This window comes from Canis aureus, chromosome 25 (assembly GCF_053574225.1).
Source record: "Canis aureus isolate CA01 chromosome 25, VMU_Caureus_v.1.0, whole genome shotgun sequence".
Lineage (NCBI taxonomy): Eukaryota > Metazoa > Chordata > Mammalia > Carnivora > Canidae > Canis > Canis aureus.
In genome coordinates this window covers 11,385,999-11,405,660 of record NC_135635.1, presented here as the reverse complement: position 1 = coordinate 11,405,660, position 19,662 = coordinate 11,385,999, and positions in this window count along the sequence as shown.

Genomic DNA, 19,662 nt, shown 5'->3' with positions numbered 1-19,662 from the left:
TGCAAGAGAAAGAGTCTGTCACATGTTCGAACTGCACCAATGGTCAGTCATTCCCCCAGGCTCCCCAGTTCATCCTGTCTGGCTCTCTTCCCAAGCAAATAATTCCTAGTTTTCCCTCTCTGTCTGCCAGAGTCACCAGCTATATTTGATCTAGCTTGCCCTCTTCATACAGCTTCACCTCTTCTATTCTTTCTCTTGAATAAAAGCTGGCATCAAAGTAAATTTATATATATATAAAAAAAAAAGCTGGCATCAAATGTCATTTTCCCCCCTCATTCTCTAAAGGCTTTTCTTGAGCTAATTTCTTGTCTCATTAACAATTATAAACTGAAAAAAAAAAAAAACCCAAAAACAATTATAAAATTATAAACTGGTCTCTGTCTCTCCAGGTTCTAATTTGATCAAGGCCATTCAATGGAAGCGAGACTACAGAGATTCATTTAGTAAATAAACATTTATTGAGCACCTACTATGCTAGGCCCTGGGCGTACCATTGGGAATATAATACATGCTTCCTTTTTTCTCTACCGTTTTCATTGCTTCTCTTTCACTGTCCAGGCAGCAGTGAAATCTTCCGTCATTCACTGATGGCTTCAGACACTTCCCCCATCTCCTGGTTTCGTTTCCCTCTCTTCCTATAGCCCATCCTCATCCCTTGGTTCTTTGCCCTCTGAATCCATCAAGCTGACTAAAAACTTATCTCCTCAAAATCTTTATAAAACTCATTTGTGAGGATATCTGTGTGTGACACAGTTAGAGTTTATTTATTTATTTATTTATTTATTTTAGTTTGAATTTTTTTAAAAAGCAACATTGACAGTCATGTATAGTATATAAATAGGGGAAAAAAAAAGATCTGGGCTCACACACACAATCCCTGTGCACACTGGAATTGGTAAGAGGAGACTTACACTTTTTTCTTTATGTGCTTTTGGCATTTGGGGCAAAAAAAAAAAAAAAAATTTCTCCCTTGCCAGTAATAGAATCAGCAAGTTCTATTCTGTGACACAGGAAAAAAAAAATGAGAAAAAAAAATCTATACCTATGGATTAATGGATAAGCAAAGGAAAGATGAAGAAAAAGGAAAATGAAGCTTACAATCTTCAGATCTGCCCACATTCTCACCTGCAGTTTTATGTCTCAAAATCTGGGTCTGTCTTATTCAGGTTTCAAGTCACTGGTGTGGAACTCCGTCTTCCTGGGATTACACGGTGTCAGGAATGCTGTTGGCATGAACGCAATACTAATAGTAAAGCAACAGGAGGCATTTTTACAAGAGAGAGCACTCCCCAGATGGATTTTGATAAGGTTGGTATGTACCCCGAGAGGTCATAATTAACCACATCAAAGGAGGAGTGGCTTCTTAAGCAAATGGACTTTATCTTGCCATCTGCCAAAAACGTACCAAATGCTCATACTTTGTTGAAAAACATCTGCACTGCCCCAACCAAGTCTTCATAGCTTTAAACTGATGAGCAGGATTGGAGAAATACGTTTATTACGTACACGTTTGACCTCCCAGACTTTATTGGGCACCTTGCTTCTCTCCTGTCCTCCTACTTTGGACACATCGTCTACAATTTGCATAAATGAGAACATATTGGTTCATGGCTGAGTCGGGAACAGAAAGAAGTTATCTGATGGAAGCAGGGCAGAAAGAATTTAATTTTCCTAGCTCATGGTTAATTCTCGTCCTCCCAGCTGGTCTGCTGGACTGAACAGTTGTTAGAGAATTGAGATGGTAGGCTAAATGGTATTAGAATTTCACTAGGAATCAACCTGGCTCCTTGTTGGATTTCCCCTGGAGAGATTTTTTTTTTTTTTTTTCCCAGAGAGCTTGATGTAATCGCCCAAACTTTTGGAATTAATGAAAACTATAATACAGCAGGTATAAAGCCCCATGACTCTCGTGGGACTACACCAGCCTGGTAAGAAGAGATCTTTGGACTACACAGCTTTTAATTAGAGGCCACATGGTTCTCTCAAGGAAGACCAGACACTGCGCGGCTTTGCTCTGTCCTGTGATGTTTGGTTTCATGCACATAGAGAAAATAATCAGATACATGGTCAAATAAATCAGAATAATGTTGAACATTGATAATTGTGTTTCAGGCAGGTACTTTTGCTTTCGATATATGGAACTCTACTACTGCATTTCTCTGCCAATAAGCCTTCTTTCTTAAATGTTAGTGAGGAATTTCACCTTTTATTTCTGCAATAATTATGAAATTACCAAAAGTTTACAAAATGCAGAATAAAAATTTCCTTATCCTAGCACTTGAATTTCTGGCAGGGTGCGGGCGTCATCCTTGTGTTCTTTGCCTCTGCTTTTTGGAGGTGCCACACTTGTGAGACGCACTTCCATTGTTTCTCTTGGATTTGATAAAGGGATTTGAGACTAATCTTGCTGCTTTGTGGTTTTCATTCTATTTCTTTGTTTCCAATATTACCTGGAGGGGGGTATATTTGGCTGTGCTGTCCCCTACTCTACTACTTGGCAGGGAGTCCTGGGTCTGACATTTTAGAAGGTGTAGAGATAAACCAGAAATGTGCCCCATGGAGGATAACTGGATGTCAAAAGATCTGAAAACGATGTCAAGTGATGAACATTTGGAGAAAACAGAGGCAAATATCCTAGAAAAATTGTGGTGTGAAATTATATGGTGATAGCTTCCTTAGTACATTTTCTTCCATAATAAAAATGTTCTTTTTTTAAAAAAATTGTTTTTATTTATGAGAGAGAGAGAGAGAGAGAGAGAGAGAGAGAGAAAGCAGGAGCAGGGGGAGGGCAGAGGGAGAAGCAGGGACCCTGGATCATGACCTCAGCCGAAGGCAGATGCTGAACCTACTGAATCACCCAGGTGCCCCCAAATTTTCTTCCTTAATTAAAGAAAATTCAGATCTTCCAAGGTTGTAATCCTTGCTCTTTGATAAATAACTTCCTTTAGGGTAAGGATGGTATTCATCATTCATCTATGTTGCTACTCCCTCTGTCATTTTCATGATCTATAGCAGTAATTGATCAAAGCATTCTTTTCTGCTGAATCTGGAGGTGGCCTCAGAATTTTTCTCAACAGTGTTCCAGGCAGCCATTACTAATTGATTGGTGTTGGCATTAATGATGACACTTCTTTGCAATCCCTACCTTAAAGCTCTCTTGCTAATTACTGCTACTAGGTAGGTAATTCCGTCCTTCAACCACCAAAAGGGCTTCATGATCTTTATTTGAATACCCAGGTGGCAAGGGTTGAGACAGGATTGGTATATTTTATTAGGACTGCAACCAAGGCTGGGTGAATGAGAGGTGGAAATGGAACACTGTAAAACTAGCTTTGCCCATTCTTTTTGAACCCATCTTTGGCCCCTGGAAGGATACTTTCTGTATAGTTCCTGGTCTTCCTCCAAGAGGAAGAAAATAATTTTAATTCCTACTTCCTTGGGATGTTTTTGAGTATCCCCAGGACTTTGAAATTTAGATCTAAGAAAATCAAACCCCAAGAGACAGTTACAAGTGAATTGTTTGACATTCCTCTTAACTATGGTTCATTCATGATCTCAAAATCCTAACATTCCTTTATAAGATGCACGCATTTCAAGGTTATGAGTGCTGCCTTCATTTATTTGAAAAGGAGAAGGAAAACTCCCTTTATGGAGAAGAGGGATAGGGTTATTGTGTATTTTTTTTTTTCCTAAGTAGGCTCCATGTCTATTGTAGAGCTCAAAGCAGGGCTTGAATTCGCAACTATGGTATCAAGATGTGAGCCAAGACTAAGAATCAGATGCTTGGCTGACTGAGCCACTCAGGTACCTCTATTGTGTATTCTGAGGGCCAACTGTACCAGTGGGTAGAAATTAGAGGGGCGCAAAATTGGGTTTAGTAGGTTATATCTTCTATTCATAAGAGTTGCCCTAACATGAATAAACTGATGTTATAGAGTGCTCCCCAGTCACTGGGGATATTTAGTTAAAGGCTGGATTGCCCTCTGTGAGAGAGTTTAATGGATTTATGGATTCCTATTTTGATGGAAAATTGAACTAAATCTCACAGAGGGAGCTTTTCTGATAGATAGAGCTAGGGTGTGTGTGTGTGTACATATTATATCATGTGTGCTTGTACTGAGGTAGTCTATAAATCTTTTGACCTTTTCTATCCTGACACCTGCTGGCCAATGCACAACTGATCATAGGTCATGATGATACACCTGCAACTTCTAAATGGGGTCTTTGAGTGGGAACTGAAGAGAGAAGGAGATGGAAAAGTATAGGTATAGGTTTATAAGTGAATATGACAGCTGCAGAGTATATAAATATATACATATATAATGTATATTTACAACTTTAGTAAATGCAGTCAATTTTAAAATAATTTTTAAAAAGATTTTAAGTAATCCCCACACCCAACACGGGGCTCGAACTCACAACCCTGCGATCAAGAGTTGCGTGCTCTTTTGACTGAGCCAACCAAGCGCCCCATTTTTAAAAGAATTTTAAACAGAATCCTGACCTTATAAGAGGGAATATTATGTAGCCAAAATAACACTACTATGGAAAATACATACATCATGTTTCCCCAAATTTCCAAAGTTCCTCAAACACCCATTACTTTAGGGATGTATTAGTTTAATATTGCTATCCTCACAGATTATGACAATTTAATGACCTAAAAGACACTATTATTGTATGGTTCTGTGGCTTAAGAGTCTAACATGCATTTCACAGGGCAAAAATCAAGGTGTCGACAGTGCTGCTTTCTTTCCTGGGGGCTCTGGGGCAAGCCCACTTATTCACCTTCTCCAGCTTGCAGGGGGCCCTTCCAGCATCTTCAAAGGCAGCAATGTTCTATCTCTCTGACCATTCTTCCCCAGTCCTATCTCCCACTGATTAGCTTTAACTGGAAAAGGTTCTCTGCTTTTAAGGATTCTCATGATTAAATTGGGTTTACTTGACTAATCCAGGGTCATCTCAAGATCCTTAACTTTAATCCTATCTGCAAAGTCCCTTATGCCAGGTATGCCAGGTTACCTGGCAATATGCCAGGTAACATATTCACAAGTTACAGGGATAGGGCATGGCTATCTTTTTTGGGGGGGTTGGGGGGGTCATTGGAGGGGGGGCATTATTCTGTCTACCACATGTAGTCGGTCAGGAGAACAATGCATTCTTTTTTTTTTTTTTAAAGATTTTATTTATGAGAGAGAGAGAGAGAGAGGCGGAGACATAGGCAGAGAGAGAGAAGCAGGCTCCATGCAGGGAGCCCCATGTGGGACTCAATCCGGGACTCCAGGATCATGCCCTGGGCTGAAGGCAGATGCTTAACCGCTGAGCCACCCAGGCATCCCAATGCATTGAATTCCTATTGAATTCATACTTTATTTTCCAATAGAAACAATGCCACATGTGAGGTCACGTACCCAGGCTAGCCATCAGAGCTTCTGTGACCCACCTTTTAAAAGCACTAATGGGACCATTTGACACAAAACCCATGAATGACAATATCTTGTTAGGGAAACATTTTGAGTTCCTAATAGGATGTTAGGAACAAACTCCTTCCCCTGTCTTCTCAACCTCCTCTTTTCCCTTTATCCTTATTCTCACTGCTCTCTTCTCCTCATATGTTTGGGAACTGTGAGTGAGGACTATTTCTAAGCCATAGGTGGTGGCGACTCCCATGGTCTGTAGCGAGGGGTCCAGCAGGGTGGGGACAGGAGGTGAGTGACAGCGGAGGAATTAGAAGTGTGTGAAAGAAGGTAGCTGTGGGACCTCCTTCTGATGAAACTCTTTGGGGGATATGCTGGGAAGATTCTGGATCTCTTAGTTTTCCCAGGAGCCCAAGTGAATGGCTTAACACTTTCTTTTTAGTTCCCTTTGCTAGTCTCAATGAAGGCTTCTGCTCTTACTTGCTCACTCACTGTGGAACAAATTATAGCTGTTCACACAAGCCAAAGCCTTTCTGGAGTCTTCTGAGGTCTTTTGTTTCTAACAATTAGGGGATAACCCCATTCCCCCCCCCCCCCCACCAGACCTCTCTCTCCTGTTCTCTTCATTTTTACTGTTGTGTAGGGATCACACACAGGTGCAAACGGAAGAGGATTGTGCAGAAAGAACTGCCTTGGATAGTGGGGATGAGGGAGGGGATGGCAAGAGGCTCTGCTGCGGGGTCTGGCAGTGGCAGGTCTAAGGGAGCAGCCCAGCCTCCATGGTCCCAGATGGGTGGGTCCCCATCCACAGGCAAGTCTATCTCCTCACAGCATTCAAAAGATGGTGTGTGTATTGCTTTCTTTTCTTCTGGGGCTGCTGTGTAGTTAGCTGAAGAAGTGTCTGGAGCAGGCTCGTTTGGGAGACATTCTTTTCCTTTGGGATAGTTAAGGGGAATATTGCTCCTGATAGGGATCTAGGACTCGCTTCTCAATGATGATGATGGGGATTATGTAAGTAGCTGTCATTTTGGAGTGCTTACCATGTCTTAGACACTAAATGCCTACATGCATCTAGGTAAAGACTCATCACACTATGGCATAAATATTTAATCATTCTGTGCCAATGATTGATTTCTTTCTTTCTTTCTTTCTTTCTTTCTTTCTTTCTTTCTTTCTTTCTTTCTTTCTTTCTTTCTTTCTTTCTTTCTTTCTTTCTTTCTTTCTTTCTTTCTTTCTTTCTTTCTTCCTTCCTTCCTTCCTTCCTTCCTTCCTTCCTTCCTTTCTTTCTTTCTTTCTTTCTTTCTTTCTTTCTTTCTTTCTTTCTTTCTTTCTTTCTTTCTTTCTTTCTTTCTTTCTTTCTTTCTTTTTTTTACAAAAGATTGAGAGTGAGCAAGCATGAGTGGGAGGGGCAGGGGAAGAGTATAAGGATCTCAAGCAGACTCCATGCTGAGCGTGGAGCCCGATGTGGGGCTCCATCTCACCAACCTGAGGTCATGACCTCAGCTGAAACCAAGAGTTGGACACTTGAACCGACTGCATCACCCAGGTGCCCCTGTGACAATGGTTTCTAAATAACACAGGAAAACATATCAAGCTATACACTAAGTTTGAACAACACATAAGCTATTCAAAAATTATTGGGAATGAGATACACCAAATAAAGATGAAGCGGGGAAAGGGCTTAGCTCATGAGTTGTGCCGAGCTCTGGAATCATACACACACCAAATAAACTCTAAAGTCCTCACCGATCCCTCTACTAGTGCCCTGTACTCTCTTTTGCTCCCCACCGTGTCACCACTCTAGTGCTCTTTCTGCCCCTTGAAAAGCCCAAGTTTGCGATGTGCTGAAGGACAAGCCCCAAATTTATATTTACATCATAAACCCCAGTACCCCAGAGTGGAACTGTACTTGAAGAAAGTCCAAGAGGTAATTCAGTTAAAATGAGGTCATATGGGTGGGCACAAGCCCAACAGGACTGGTATCTTTATCAGAAGAGATTAAGACACAGACACGCACACACAGGAAAGCTCATGTAAGCACATAAGCAGAAGATGGCCATCCACCGGCCAAGGAGAGAGGCCTCAGAAAAAACAATCTTGCCAACGCATCGCCTTGATCTTGGACATTTGGCCCCCAGAACTGTGAGAAAATAAATGTCTGTTGTTTGAGTCATCCAGTCTGTGTTGTTTGTTACGGTAGCCTGGCGAACTACGACAAAGCCCTCCTCTGTCCCAGGAACCTTGTGCTCTGTACTTTCTATTTTGAATTTTCTGCTTCTAGGTTCAGTTCAAATAGCTCCTCCATAGAGGCCATCCCCAGCAATCTTGACTAAAGTCAGGGCTCCCATCCCTCACAGTCAACCTCTAGCACCGTGGCTGATTGTTTTTCAGACCTCTATAAACACCTAACATCACTTCCTTGTCTGAGTGTTTATTTTCTCTTCCCTGGTCCCTTCTCGAATGTAAGCTCCTGGAAGGCAATCTCTCATTTCTTTCCCCTAAATAACCTTTGATAAAGGAATAGTTCTGGTCCCCCCAAAACCACTTGTGCAACGCCCAGGATATTTTGGTATCTGCTGGCTTCTCATCCATATACTCTGCAAATGCTGGCTGCCTGTTTGTTCGGATGAAGGTACGTTAGCATCCTCGCAAATTTTCGTGTGCGCTCTGCAACTGTGTCAACTTTGATTTGCATGCTGTCTTTATGGAATCAGCATTCTGTATATTGTGGTACCAGGAGGGGACTATTGTACCTTCTCTGGCAGGGGAAGATCCTCTTTGCTGGGAGACACAATTGAAAATAGATTTCCCCATTGGACAGCAATATGGTGCAATGACATCTCTTGTGCACCCCATTTAGCCGCCCGCCCCCTCCAGGCTGCCCTAGTTCAGGGATATTATTAGTTGAACATTTTTTTGCCCATTATGCTGAGAACTACATATCCATACGGACACGTGTACAGTAGAATATTGGAAATGGCAGAAATTCTATTTATTGTGTAACGAAACTCAATCTTGCCAATCATGTATGGGTCAGGATAGCTGGTCTTACAATTTTACATGGAGATACTGTATTTAAAGATAGATGATTTCCATAATTTGTTCCTGGCATGGGTGAACAAGTAATCTGGGAGCTACCAGATGAAAAAAAAAAAAAGACCCAGGATAATCCATTTTATTCCTGGGGAGAAAAATGAAGCTGACTGAAAAAAAAAAAAAAGATCAACTGGGCTAATGTTTCCAGAAAGACCTTATTAAAAATAGATAGAATTTCATGAGAGTTCCAATGGTGTTGTTGCTTTAAAACTATGGAATGAACCAGAAGCTGTTCCTCTCTACAACTCACAGCTCCAGGTTGACAACTGTCATCTTTCCTTAGCAGACAGAGGCACTTCCTTTTTCTGGTTTCCAGACGCTGAGGCTGTTCAGTGAGTCGGAGAACCAGGTCAACATGAACGCACAGACTGGTAATGGCACAAAATCAAACCCCAGTTTCGGACTTTGGTCTAATGGCAAAATTTAACATCGAGGTACTGATTAAAGTAAAACCTCCCTGTTTCAAGAGGTTTATTCATTTCTTTAAAAAAGCCTATTAGTAACTGAATGAGTTTACAGTTCCGAAGAACTGTATGTATGGTCTATAGTAAACAACCTGAACAGCCGTTCTAAATGAGTTCTTTATATTCAGCTTCTAGAAACTTGTAATTACATTTGAAGCAAGACATGTGATACCAGCAGATATAAAACCATTCAGCCCCAACTGCCACTTGAATTCAGTGAAGGCAGTCCAGCAAGATCCATGGAACACACAAGAAAATCACTGCAATTAATCATCTCTTAACGCTGAGCCGAAGAAAGCTTTTCCTTAAAAACAAATAGATTGAACTTTTTTTTTTTTTTCATTAGTCCTGGGCTTTTGAAATAAATTGTGATAGGGTTGCATTTTCAGCAGCAATTGATCTCAGTCTTACATTTTCTATCTTGCTTGGTCATGTTAGGAAATTATACACATAAATACCGTCATAGCATTTCAGTTTGAAAAGTGGAGGCCTGGGGAGAAAGTTAAAAAAAAAAAAAAAAAAAAAAAAAGAAGCAGACTAGGATTTTCAACAACTCTGAAATCAAACGTGGCGCTTCTCCAAGAATTTGTCCCCATCTTGAGCTGTGGAAGCAAGAGTCCTATATGCCCAAGGAAATGGTTTAGATATTTGAATATGAACAATCTGTGAATAGATAGACCATGTTTTCAATGTATTCCTGTTAACAAAAATATGGCAAATTTGAAAACAAAACAAAAACAACCATTTCCAGGGATGCCTGGGTGGCTCAGTGGTGGAGTGTCTGCCTTTGGCTCAGGTCGTGATCCCAGGGTCCTGGGATCGAGTCTGGCATCGGGCTCCCTGCAGGGATCCTGCTTCTCCCTCTGCCTATGTCTCTGCCTCTCTCGTGGGTCTCTCATGAATAAATAAATAAAATCTTCAAAAAAAAAATAAATACCATTTCCAGATAAATTGACCAAAATCTGAGTTTACTAATAATTTTACCAACCTGTAAAACTTTTTTATCCATTTTCTTATTCTTCCCGTCATTTATTTATTATTTCAGAAAATATTTGGCTTCAGTTGGTTCTGCAGCTTATGGTTATGAGCGTTAGGGCCCTGAAGTATTTATTCCTATTTAGAACTATACATTCCTCTTCTTCTTTTTTTTTTTTTTAAAGATTTTATTTATTTATTCATGACAGAGAGAGAGAGAGAGGCAGAGACACACACAGGCAGAGGCGGAAGCAGGCTCTATTCAGGGAGCCTGACATGGGACTCGATCCCAGGTCTCCAGGATCACACCCCAGGCTGAAGGCGTCACTAAGCTGCTGGGCCACCGGGGATGCCCTATACATTCCTCTTCTAATCCTTTAGATTAGAATTAGGTCCAACTTAATTTTTCTTGGTCAATTACAATTGAAATCGACTCTCCCCTCCTAAACCTGGGACACTGGCATGAGCTGGAGAGCCACGCAGAAGGAGGAAGAGAAGAAAGAACAGTGTGGAAGCAGTACGTGGATGGCGTTGCCATTGCAAACTCTGGTAGGTGCTGCCCAACTGGATCATGGCCACACAAATGGACTATTCACTCTTCTTCAAACATGTACCTCATTTGCTTGTTTCCAACCGTAGCGTATGCCTTCTCCTCTCTTTTCTCCAATTTCAGCCTTTAGAACTTCCAACCATGCTTCTAAGACCAGCTCAAATCATCTTCCTTCCTTAAAGCTTCTTTAATTTACCTACTTCATTCTCCTCCAGAAGCAGGCTCTTCTTCTAAGATTTCTATTTATTTGCATTTTTTTCTTTGGTACACATCTGGAAGCATGTGGTAGCTTTGCCTTTGTATTCCCACCAGATTGTAAAGTTTGAAAATTACATTGGTTCTTAGGTCTCTCGGTAGCCCCTGGGGAATTTTGTTTGCTGTCTCTGGAACGGAAGATTCCTGACAAACATTTGTTGATAGAGGTGGGAGGAATTGGCTGAAGTGTTGGTGACATATCTGGCATATGGATTTTCTTTATCTTTCTTTTCTCATCTTTCCCCATAAAAGGTTAAAAAAAAAATGAATGTCCCTATCGAGACTACATTTATAGTCAGGGTCCTTGAATCAGAATGGAAAAAACTGAGGCTAGAAAACTTAGCTATGTTAAATTTGTGGCACTAATTTTTCTAGTGGCAGTTGGGAAGTCACCAACACAGACATAACGTCATTGCAAACCAGGAGGCCAAGCATAGCTGTGGGAAAGAGAGCCCATGTTCAAAGGAAATACCCAAAATAATAGAATGGAAGGTCTAGAAAATCACCACCATGAATGCCTTTTTTGTGGTCTCATTTTCCCCAAGGTTGCTCTGGTATGAAAAGTCCTCCTTTAAGGAGATAACATAAAAAGAACTAAGTGGTGGTTAAAAAAAAAAAAAAAAAGTCCACTCTTGTAATAGGCTTGTGTGTTCTTTGGCTATTTCAATGTAATGTTTATCTAATAAATAGCATTTCAGTGTTAAACAGTAGAGCTGTGTCTGCACTCCTGTGCCAAAAGGCTGGACCTCCTTCAGGTCTTGCCATGCTCTTACTGCTGAAAAAAGTTCTGTTTTAATGAAAAGAGATACTATGTGATTGGGGCCAGCACTAGCGATGGCTGCTTAACATTTTCATGCTTCTGGGTAGTATATAAGTCTTCAAACAGAATCACAAGTTCCTGTGTGTGTGTGTGTGTGTGTGTGTGTATGTGAGTCTTTGCATACATACATAAAAAAATGTAATTTTAGTAAAAACTGCTAGTACTTCAATAAAAACCTTGCAGCTAATACGCGTTTCAGACATAATTCCATGTATTACTTCCCGTACACACTGTTTAAAAGAGAAAGTCATTTCTGACGTGTACTGGTGCATCTCTGTAACAGCTGAGTGAATATTTTGATGGCAGTGTTAAAAAAAAAAAAAAAAGGAAGGAAGGAAAAAAGACAAATGTGTGGCTGTGAAGTTTAAAAAAATATGCTAATTCTAATTCCAGAAGAGAGGAAATGAAACCTCTGTTCAATTACCTACCTCAACCTTTAGAAAATCAACACATTTAGATGGTATCTGAGTCATTTTTGGAAAAGATTTAATTATTTGAGAGAGAGAGAGACAGAGACAGAGAGCCCAAGTAGGGAGAGGGACAGAGGGAGAAGCAGGCTCCCTCCTGAGTTTACAGATTAAATAAATGAGATAATATCATAGATTTCCCTCTGTAGCTGAGGCAGTTCCTCATGTATTACGTGGTCTTTCTCTTCAGCCTGTCTCCACCTGACCTACCCTCTCACCAGCCATCTCCTCTCTGCCACATTCAAAGTCCATCAAACCCTCCTCAAGAAACCTTGCTCTCCACCAGGGCATACCTGGAATTCATTCTCATAAATGACTCATGGGGCACCTGGGTGACTCAATGGGTTAAGCATCTGCCTTTGGCTCAGATCTTGATCTCTGGGTCCTGGGATCAAGCCTCTGAGGAAAGAAGCTCCAGGTGAATCTGCTGCCCACTTTTCAGGTCTTTTGTTCTAGAAGATGATGGATCCAACCCAACTGGCAATCCATTTCATCTTTTTTTTTTTTTTAAGATTTTATTTATTATTCATGATAGACACAGAGAGAGAGGCAGAGACACAGGCAGAGGGAGAAGCAGGCTCCATGCAGGGAGCCCAACGCAGGACTCGATCCTGGAACTCCAGGATTGTTCCCTGGGCCAAAGGCAGGCGCCAAACTGCTGAACCACCCAGGGATCCCCCATTTCATCTTTTCAAATAAGCTGCTGGCACTTATCTTTTAGCGATCTGCAAATGCTTGCTTTGTACTCTCCTCTTTCTGTTCCCTCTTCCTTATTTTCTGTGATTTTAATTTGTAGTCCATGAGCATCACACAGACTGTCAAGGGGTAGGTTAGTGAATATGGTTAGAAACAAATAAGGAAGAGATAAAGAACAGCTCACCGTTTCTCAGTGTACATTAGCAAGGAGAGATCACTTGAATTAATCCAAGCATCAGCTTGTGATCCACAAAAACAGATCGGCCATTTATTTGAGCAGACGTGTAAAGGACCAGGATTGCACAGTCTTTTCTGTACACTATGGCACAGAGACACAGAAATACTGTAAAAATCAAACATTAAGATTTCCTATCTGAATTATAGAATAATATTTTATTTATTTATTTTAAAGTATTTATTTATTTATTTATTTATTTATTTATTTATTTATTTAGGAGAGACACACAGAATCGGCAGAGGGGGAAGCAGGCCTCTCCTCCTGACCAGGGAGCCTGATGTGGGACTCGATCCCAGGACCCTGGGATCATGACCTGAGCTGAAGGCAGACGCTCCACCACTGAGCCACCCACTAGTGCCCCAAAGAATAATATTTTAAAACTGTATCCTTTTTTAAACAAATGATATGCTGATTGTTTTAAGGTGGTAAATGTGCGAAGACATATTCGATGTGATGCAAAAAGGCAAAGTGACAGGTCAGGAACAAAGAAGCCAATGACGATGAACACATAGGTTATCTATGTGCCAGGTCCTGTTTGAGGTGCTCGACAACATATGAATGCAGTCAGTCCTCACAGCAGCCCAACATCCTGTCCACAGATCCATTTTGAAGAGGAGGACTGGGCTGAGAGAGGCCCTTGCTTGTCTTGATCTGGAGCCAGGCCCCAGAGCCCAGGAACCTGTGCTCTTTAACCACCATCTTTCCTAACTGCTGTCCCCACCCACCCCAATCCTACCTCCACACCAAATTTAGTGTTGTCATCAGAGCTTAAAGCAGAGGGAGGACAATGGAAGAGTAGGAAGGAAAGCGGCAGAGATCTCGAGGAGAACATGGACACGAGAGGAGAGAGACTGGACAGCTGAACACAAAAAGGTGCAAAAGGAAGGAACAAGAGAGAAGCCAGGTGCAGGCTGGTGGGATCCGTGGGCAAGACTGAGAAGCACAGTGGTTGTGGTTGGAGGGAGTATCGAGGTCCAGCCCCAGCTCCGTGAGTGTGAGAATGGGTTTGGCCGTTGAGACCGTGGGAGGCAGCAAGAAGGATGGGATCGCACAGGGGTGCAGAGCTGCTGGCCCGAGGGGCTAGAGCCAAGGAGAGAGGAGTTTAGGAAAAAGGGATTTGGGTCAGGAAGGAGAAGATAGAAACTAATAAGACAAAAGGAAAAGAGAAGATCCTGTCCTTGGGCATTCAAAACCCCATCAGGCACCAGGGTCTTCTGCTAATGAGCATAAAAGCACTTAGATAAAAAGCGTGGTAGCAATGTCACGACACAGACACGAGGGCATTTGTCAGTAGAATAAAAACCATCTGAACCCCCCACCGGTGCCTTTTCATTTTGTCCCTCCATTCCGCCAGTGGCTCCTGAGTGCTCACCACTGAGATGCTGGAGGAAGGGCATTCCCGGTCTACCCGACACATGGCCCAGCCCTGCTCCTGGGCCAACCCAGAGGAAGGCACGAGCAATATAAAACTGTTTTTAATTGCCTTCCGGGGGCTATTTAAACACGCCACTGAGAACATAGCTCAACTCAGTGCAGTAAGAGCACATAAGGTAGCAGCTGCCTTGCAGTTCGGGCTGTGGGGACCCGTGCTTCAGTCTCTCAGCTGCTCAACGCAGTCACTGTGGGGGGTGGGGTGGGGTGGTGGCCTGGTGTTGCATTTGCCCTGGTAGACTTGTGTTCCCAAATATCTGGAAAAAATGAGGCTTAAGAGTCAAAGGGATATGGCCAAAGAAAATTTAGAAATATTTTGCTTATTGACCAGAGAGGTGAGAATTCTTACTTGCAAACAGATTGCCTCCTGCATAAAATCCAAATACAAGGCCCTTCCTTTTCAGTTCTACAGCTCACATTCCAGAGTTTCCCAAACGTCCTCGATGTTAACCATCACTCTGAGTGCTTATTTAGGAAAGAAAAAGGTCTGCCAAGAATATATTCTGGAGATTCAGAACAAGTCGAGGTGGGGCCAAGGAATTCTTCTCTTTTCCCCCCATAGGTACACGCACGTACACACAAGTAATTCTTTGGTTTGATGTGTTTTAGAGGCACCGATGTACCCTATACACCTGATAAACTGTGGGGTTTTTTGCTCAAACTTTTCCCACTTCTTTCCTACCCTGCCCTTTATATCATCCACCACATAGTCTGATCTCTAGATCCACCAACTTTTTTTAAGAGGGAAGGAGGCAGAGGAAGAGAGAGAATCTTAAGCAGGCTCCATGCTGGGCATGGAGCCCGATCTCATGACTGTGAGATCATGACCTGAGGTGAAATCAAAAGTCAGACACCTAACTGACTGAGCCGCCCAGGCACCCTGATCTCTCGACTTAAAAAAAAAAATTTTTGTCTTTAATTTTAGTTCCAGTGAGTTAATGTACAGTGTTCTTTTAGTTTCAGCTGTACGATACGTGATTCAACAATTCCGTACATTACCCAGTGCTCATCATGATAAGTGTCTTCTTAATCCCCTTCACCTATTTCACTCAATCCCCCACCGACCCCCTCTCTGGTAACCATCTGTTTGTTCTCTATAGTTAGGAGTCTGTTTCTTGGTTTGTCTCTTATTTTTTTTCTTTTGATCATTTGTTTTCTTAAATTCCACATGAATGAAATCAAATGGTATTTGTTTTTCTCTGACAAACTTATTTCGCTTAGCATAATCCTCTCTGGCTCCCTCCATGTCGTTGTAAATGGCAAGATTTCATTCTTTTTAATGACCAAATAATATTCCATTTACTTATATACCACAACTTCTCTTTTTTTTAAAGTAGGCTTTATACCCAGCGTGGAGCCCAACAGAAGGATTGAACTCATGACCATAAGAATGAGACTTGAGTCAAGATCAAGAGCCAGATCCTCTTTATCTACACCACATCCTCTTTATCTACTCATCAATTGATGGATATTTGGATTGCTTCCATAATTTGGCTATTGTAAATAATGCAGCAATAAACGTAGGGATACAAAAAAAAAAAACAAAAACGTAGGGATACATACATCCTTTTGAACTGTTTTGTATTCTTTGGGTAAGTACCCAGTAGTGCAATTACTAGATCACAGGTCAGTTCTACTTTTAGTTTCTTTTAGTTTCCTAACTGTTTTCCACAATGGCTACACCAGTTGGCATTCCCATCAAAAGTGCGTGAGCATTCCTTTTTCTCCACATCTTCCCCCAAACCAGTTGCTTCCTGTGTTTTTCATCATAGCCATTCTGATAGGTGTGAGGTGGTATCTCACTGTGGCTTCAATTTGCATTTCCTGATGATGAGTGACATTGAGCATCTTTTCATGAGTCTGTTGGCCATCTGGATGTCTTCTTTGGAGAAATGTCCATTCATCTCTTGTGCTCATTTTTAAATTGGGTTGTTTTTTGGGTGTTGAGTTGTATAAATTCTTTCTGTATTTTGGATATCAACCCTTCATCAGATATGTCATTTTCAAATATCTTTTCCCATTCAGGAGGTTGTCTTCTAATTTTGTTGGCTATTTCCTTTGCTGTGCAGAAGCTTTTTATTTTGATGTAGTCCCAGCAGTTTATTTTTCTTTTGTTTCCTTTGCCTCAGGAAACGTTATCTAGAAAGATGCCGTTATGGCCAATGTCAGAGAAATTATTGCTGCCGTTTTCTTCTAGGATTTTTATGGTTTCAAGTCTCACCTTTAGGCCCTTAATCCATTTTATTTTTATATATGGTGTAAATAAGTGGTTCAGTTTCATGCTTTTGAGTGTGGCTGTCCAGTTTTCCCAGTACCATTTGTTGGAGAGACTTTTTCCCATTGCATATTCTTGCCTCCTTTCTTGAAGATTAATTGACCATTTAATTGTGGGTTTATTTCTAGTTTTCTATTCTGTTTTATTGATCTATGTGTCTATTTTTGTGTCAGCACCATAGTGTTTTGATCACAATAGCTTTGTAATATAACCTGAAGTCCAGAATTATGATGTCTCCAGTTTTGTTCAAGATTACTTTGGCTATTCTGGGTCTTTCGTGGCCTTATACAAATTTTAGGATTGTTCTATCTCTGTGAAAAATGCTGTTGATATTTTGATAGGGATTGTATTGAATCTGTAGGCTGCTTTGAATAGTATGGACATTTTAACATATTTCTTCTTCCAATCCATGAGCATAGAATGTCTTTCCATTTGTGTTGTTTTCAATTTCTTTCATCAATGTTTTATAGTTTTCAGAATATAGGTCTTTTACTTCTTTGGTTAAGTGTATTCCTAGGTATTTTATTATTTTTGATGCAATTGTAAACGGAATGTTTTTCTTTCTGCTGCTTCATAATTAGGTGAATAGAAATGCAATGGATTTCTGTACATTGATTTTGTATCCTACAATCTTACTGAATTCATTTATCAGTTCTAGTAGTTTTTTGGTGGAGTCTTTCAGGCTTTCTATATATAGCATCAAGTCATCTGCAAATAGTGAAAGTCTTACTTCTTCCTTACCAATGTGGATGTCTTCTATTTCTTTTTGTTGTCCGATTGCTGTGGCTAGTACTTCCAGTACTATGTTGAATAGAAGTGGTCAGAGTAGACATCCCTGTCTTGTTCCTGATCTGAGAGGAAAAGCTCTCAGTTTTTCCACATTGAGGATGACGTTTTCTGGGATTTTTCATGTAAGACTTTTATTACTCCACAAACCTAGTTTGTCAAGGGTTTTTAATCATGAGTGGATGTTGCACTTTGTTAAATGCTTTTTCTGCACCTATTGAAATGACCATATGGTTCTTATCCTTTCTCCTATTGATGTGATGTATCACATTGATTGATTTGTGCATACTGAACCATGCTTGCAGCCCAGGAATAAATTCCACTTGATTGTGAATGGTTTTTTAAATGTATTGTTGGATTTGGTTGACTGATATTGTGTTGAGAATTTTGCATCTATGTTCATGAGAGATATTGGCCTGTAGTTCCTTTTTTTGGGGGGGGGGTGTCTTTATCTGGTTTTGGTATCAAGACAATGCTGGCCTCATAGAAGGAATTTGGAAGTTTTCCTTTCTATTTTTTGGAAAAGTTTGAGAAGAACAGGTAATAACTCTTCTTTAAATGTTTTCAATTCCCCAACTTCTACCCACCAATACCCTCTCCTCCTGTTGAAATCCTAGCAATTTTTCAATGGGCGCGATTTCTGATCTTTTCAGTTAAAGTAATCTTTTTTTTTTTTTCTGCTTTCACATGCAACTGGATTTGTGCTTATCTTGTAGAATGCTGACATTCTAACTTGTATTGCATCCTTTTTACTAGACTGTAAGCTTGCTGAAGGTAGTAGCCGTGTCCTCAAATAGCTCTAGAGACATGCAATGTCTGGCACTATATCTGGGACATTGTATCTCTCCTGGAAGTATTATCCCCTCTCTCTTTCTACTTTTTCTTTTTAGATCCTTTCTGTACATAGCAACATGTTTTGCATACAGTATTACTAAATATATGTTAAAGGAATAATTGAAATAGGAACTTTTGGAGGCTTTTAAAAATTTGTATTACTTTTTGATCTAGATAGAACTGAGAAAAAAGTACCTGGAGGCATTTAGCATGTAGAATGGAGATGTTTTATCTTACTCTGTAGGCAGCTCATAAATCATAATGCTAAAGTCTTGGCTGTTTAATTTTGGGACTTTTAAGAAAAAACAAGCATTTAACTCAGTATATAAGAGGTATATAAAACTCTGTGGAGAAAGAAGGAAGGAAACAGAATAAATGGGGGAAAAGTTATCCTTATCAACTGTTTTTGCTTAAATATAAAGAAATGTAATACCATATATCTTATGGTATAGTTCTGTATCTTCTAATTTCTTCACATTTCCATTTAAAAAATATTTATTTATTTGAGAGAGCAAGCCAGCAAGCAAGCACAGGGAGAGGAGTGGGGGCAGGAGGAGGAGAGAGAGTCTTAAGCAGACTGTGCTGGGCCCAGAGCCTGGTCTCCCAATCCTGAGATAATGACCTGAGCTGAAACCAAGAGTTGGCCTCTACCACTCAGGCGCTCCTAATTTCTTCACTTTTATATTTGATTCCATTTGTTTAATATATATTTAGATCAATACAGCTTTACTTCCATAACAAGAATTCCAAGGAGATTAATATTTTTCATCAATTTTTATAGTGATTTCCCTTAGTGGAGATTTCAGTCTATGTGCCAATCATTACTTAAAGTGTCCCAACTGCCCTACAGGAGATTGTTTTACTGTTTTAGGTGACACATGTATCTTGTGAATCTTTATAACTCTCTTGTTAACTCTCCTGTTCCTTGAGTTTCAACTACGTTTTCTTCAATTCCATCTTGATGTGTAACCCTGGTTTTGCGAGGTCCCTTCTGTAAAATATCAACTTAATTGGATAAAGATCACTCATCCATGTATTATTTTTATAAACATCCCCTATTCAACTGGATGCAATTTCTTCAGAAATCAGGGAGGATTTTACCTTGGAAAGAAATCTCTTCCAGATATAGTTGGAGATTGTGTTCTAGTATTATAATGTAAAACTACAATATAGTCATGTTCTGATGTTGACTATGAAGCTATGAACACAGGATAGCAAGAATAAATTCACATTAAAAAAAAAAACTCTAAAAGCCCACTCAATTATCCAAATGTTTAACATCCAGATGTTTGGCATTACAAAAGCAAAACATCTGGATAGCAACGAAATGATTTTAGTTATCACCAGGATATTTCACT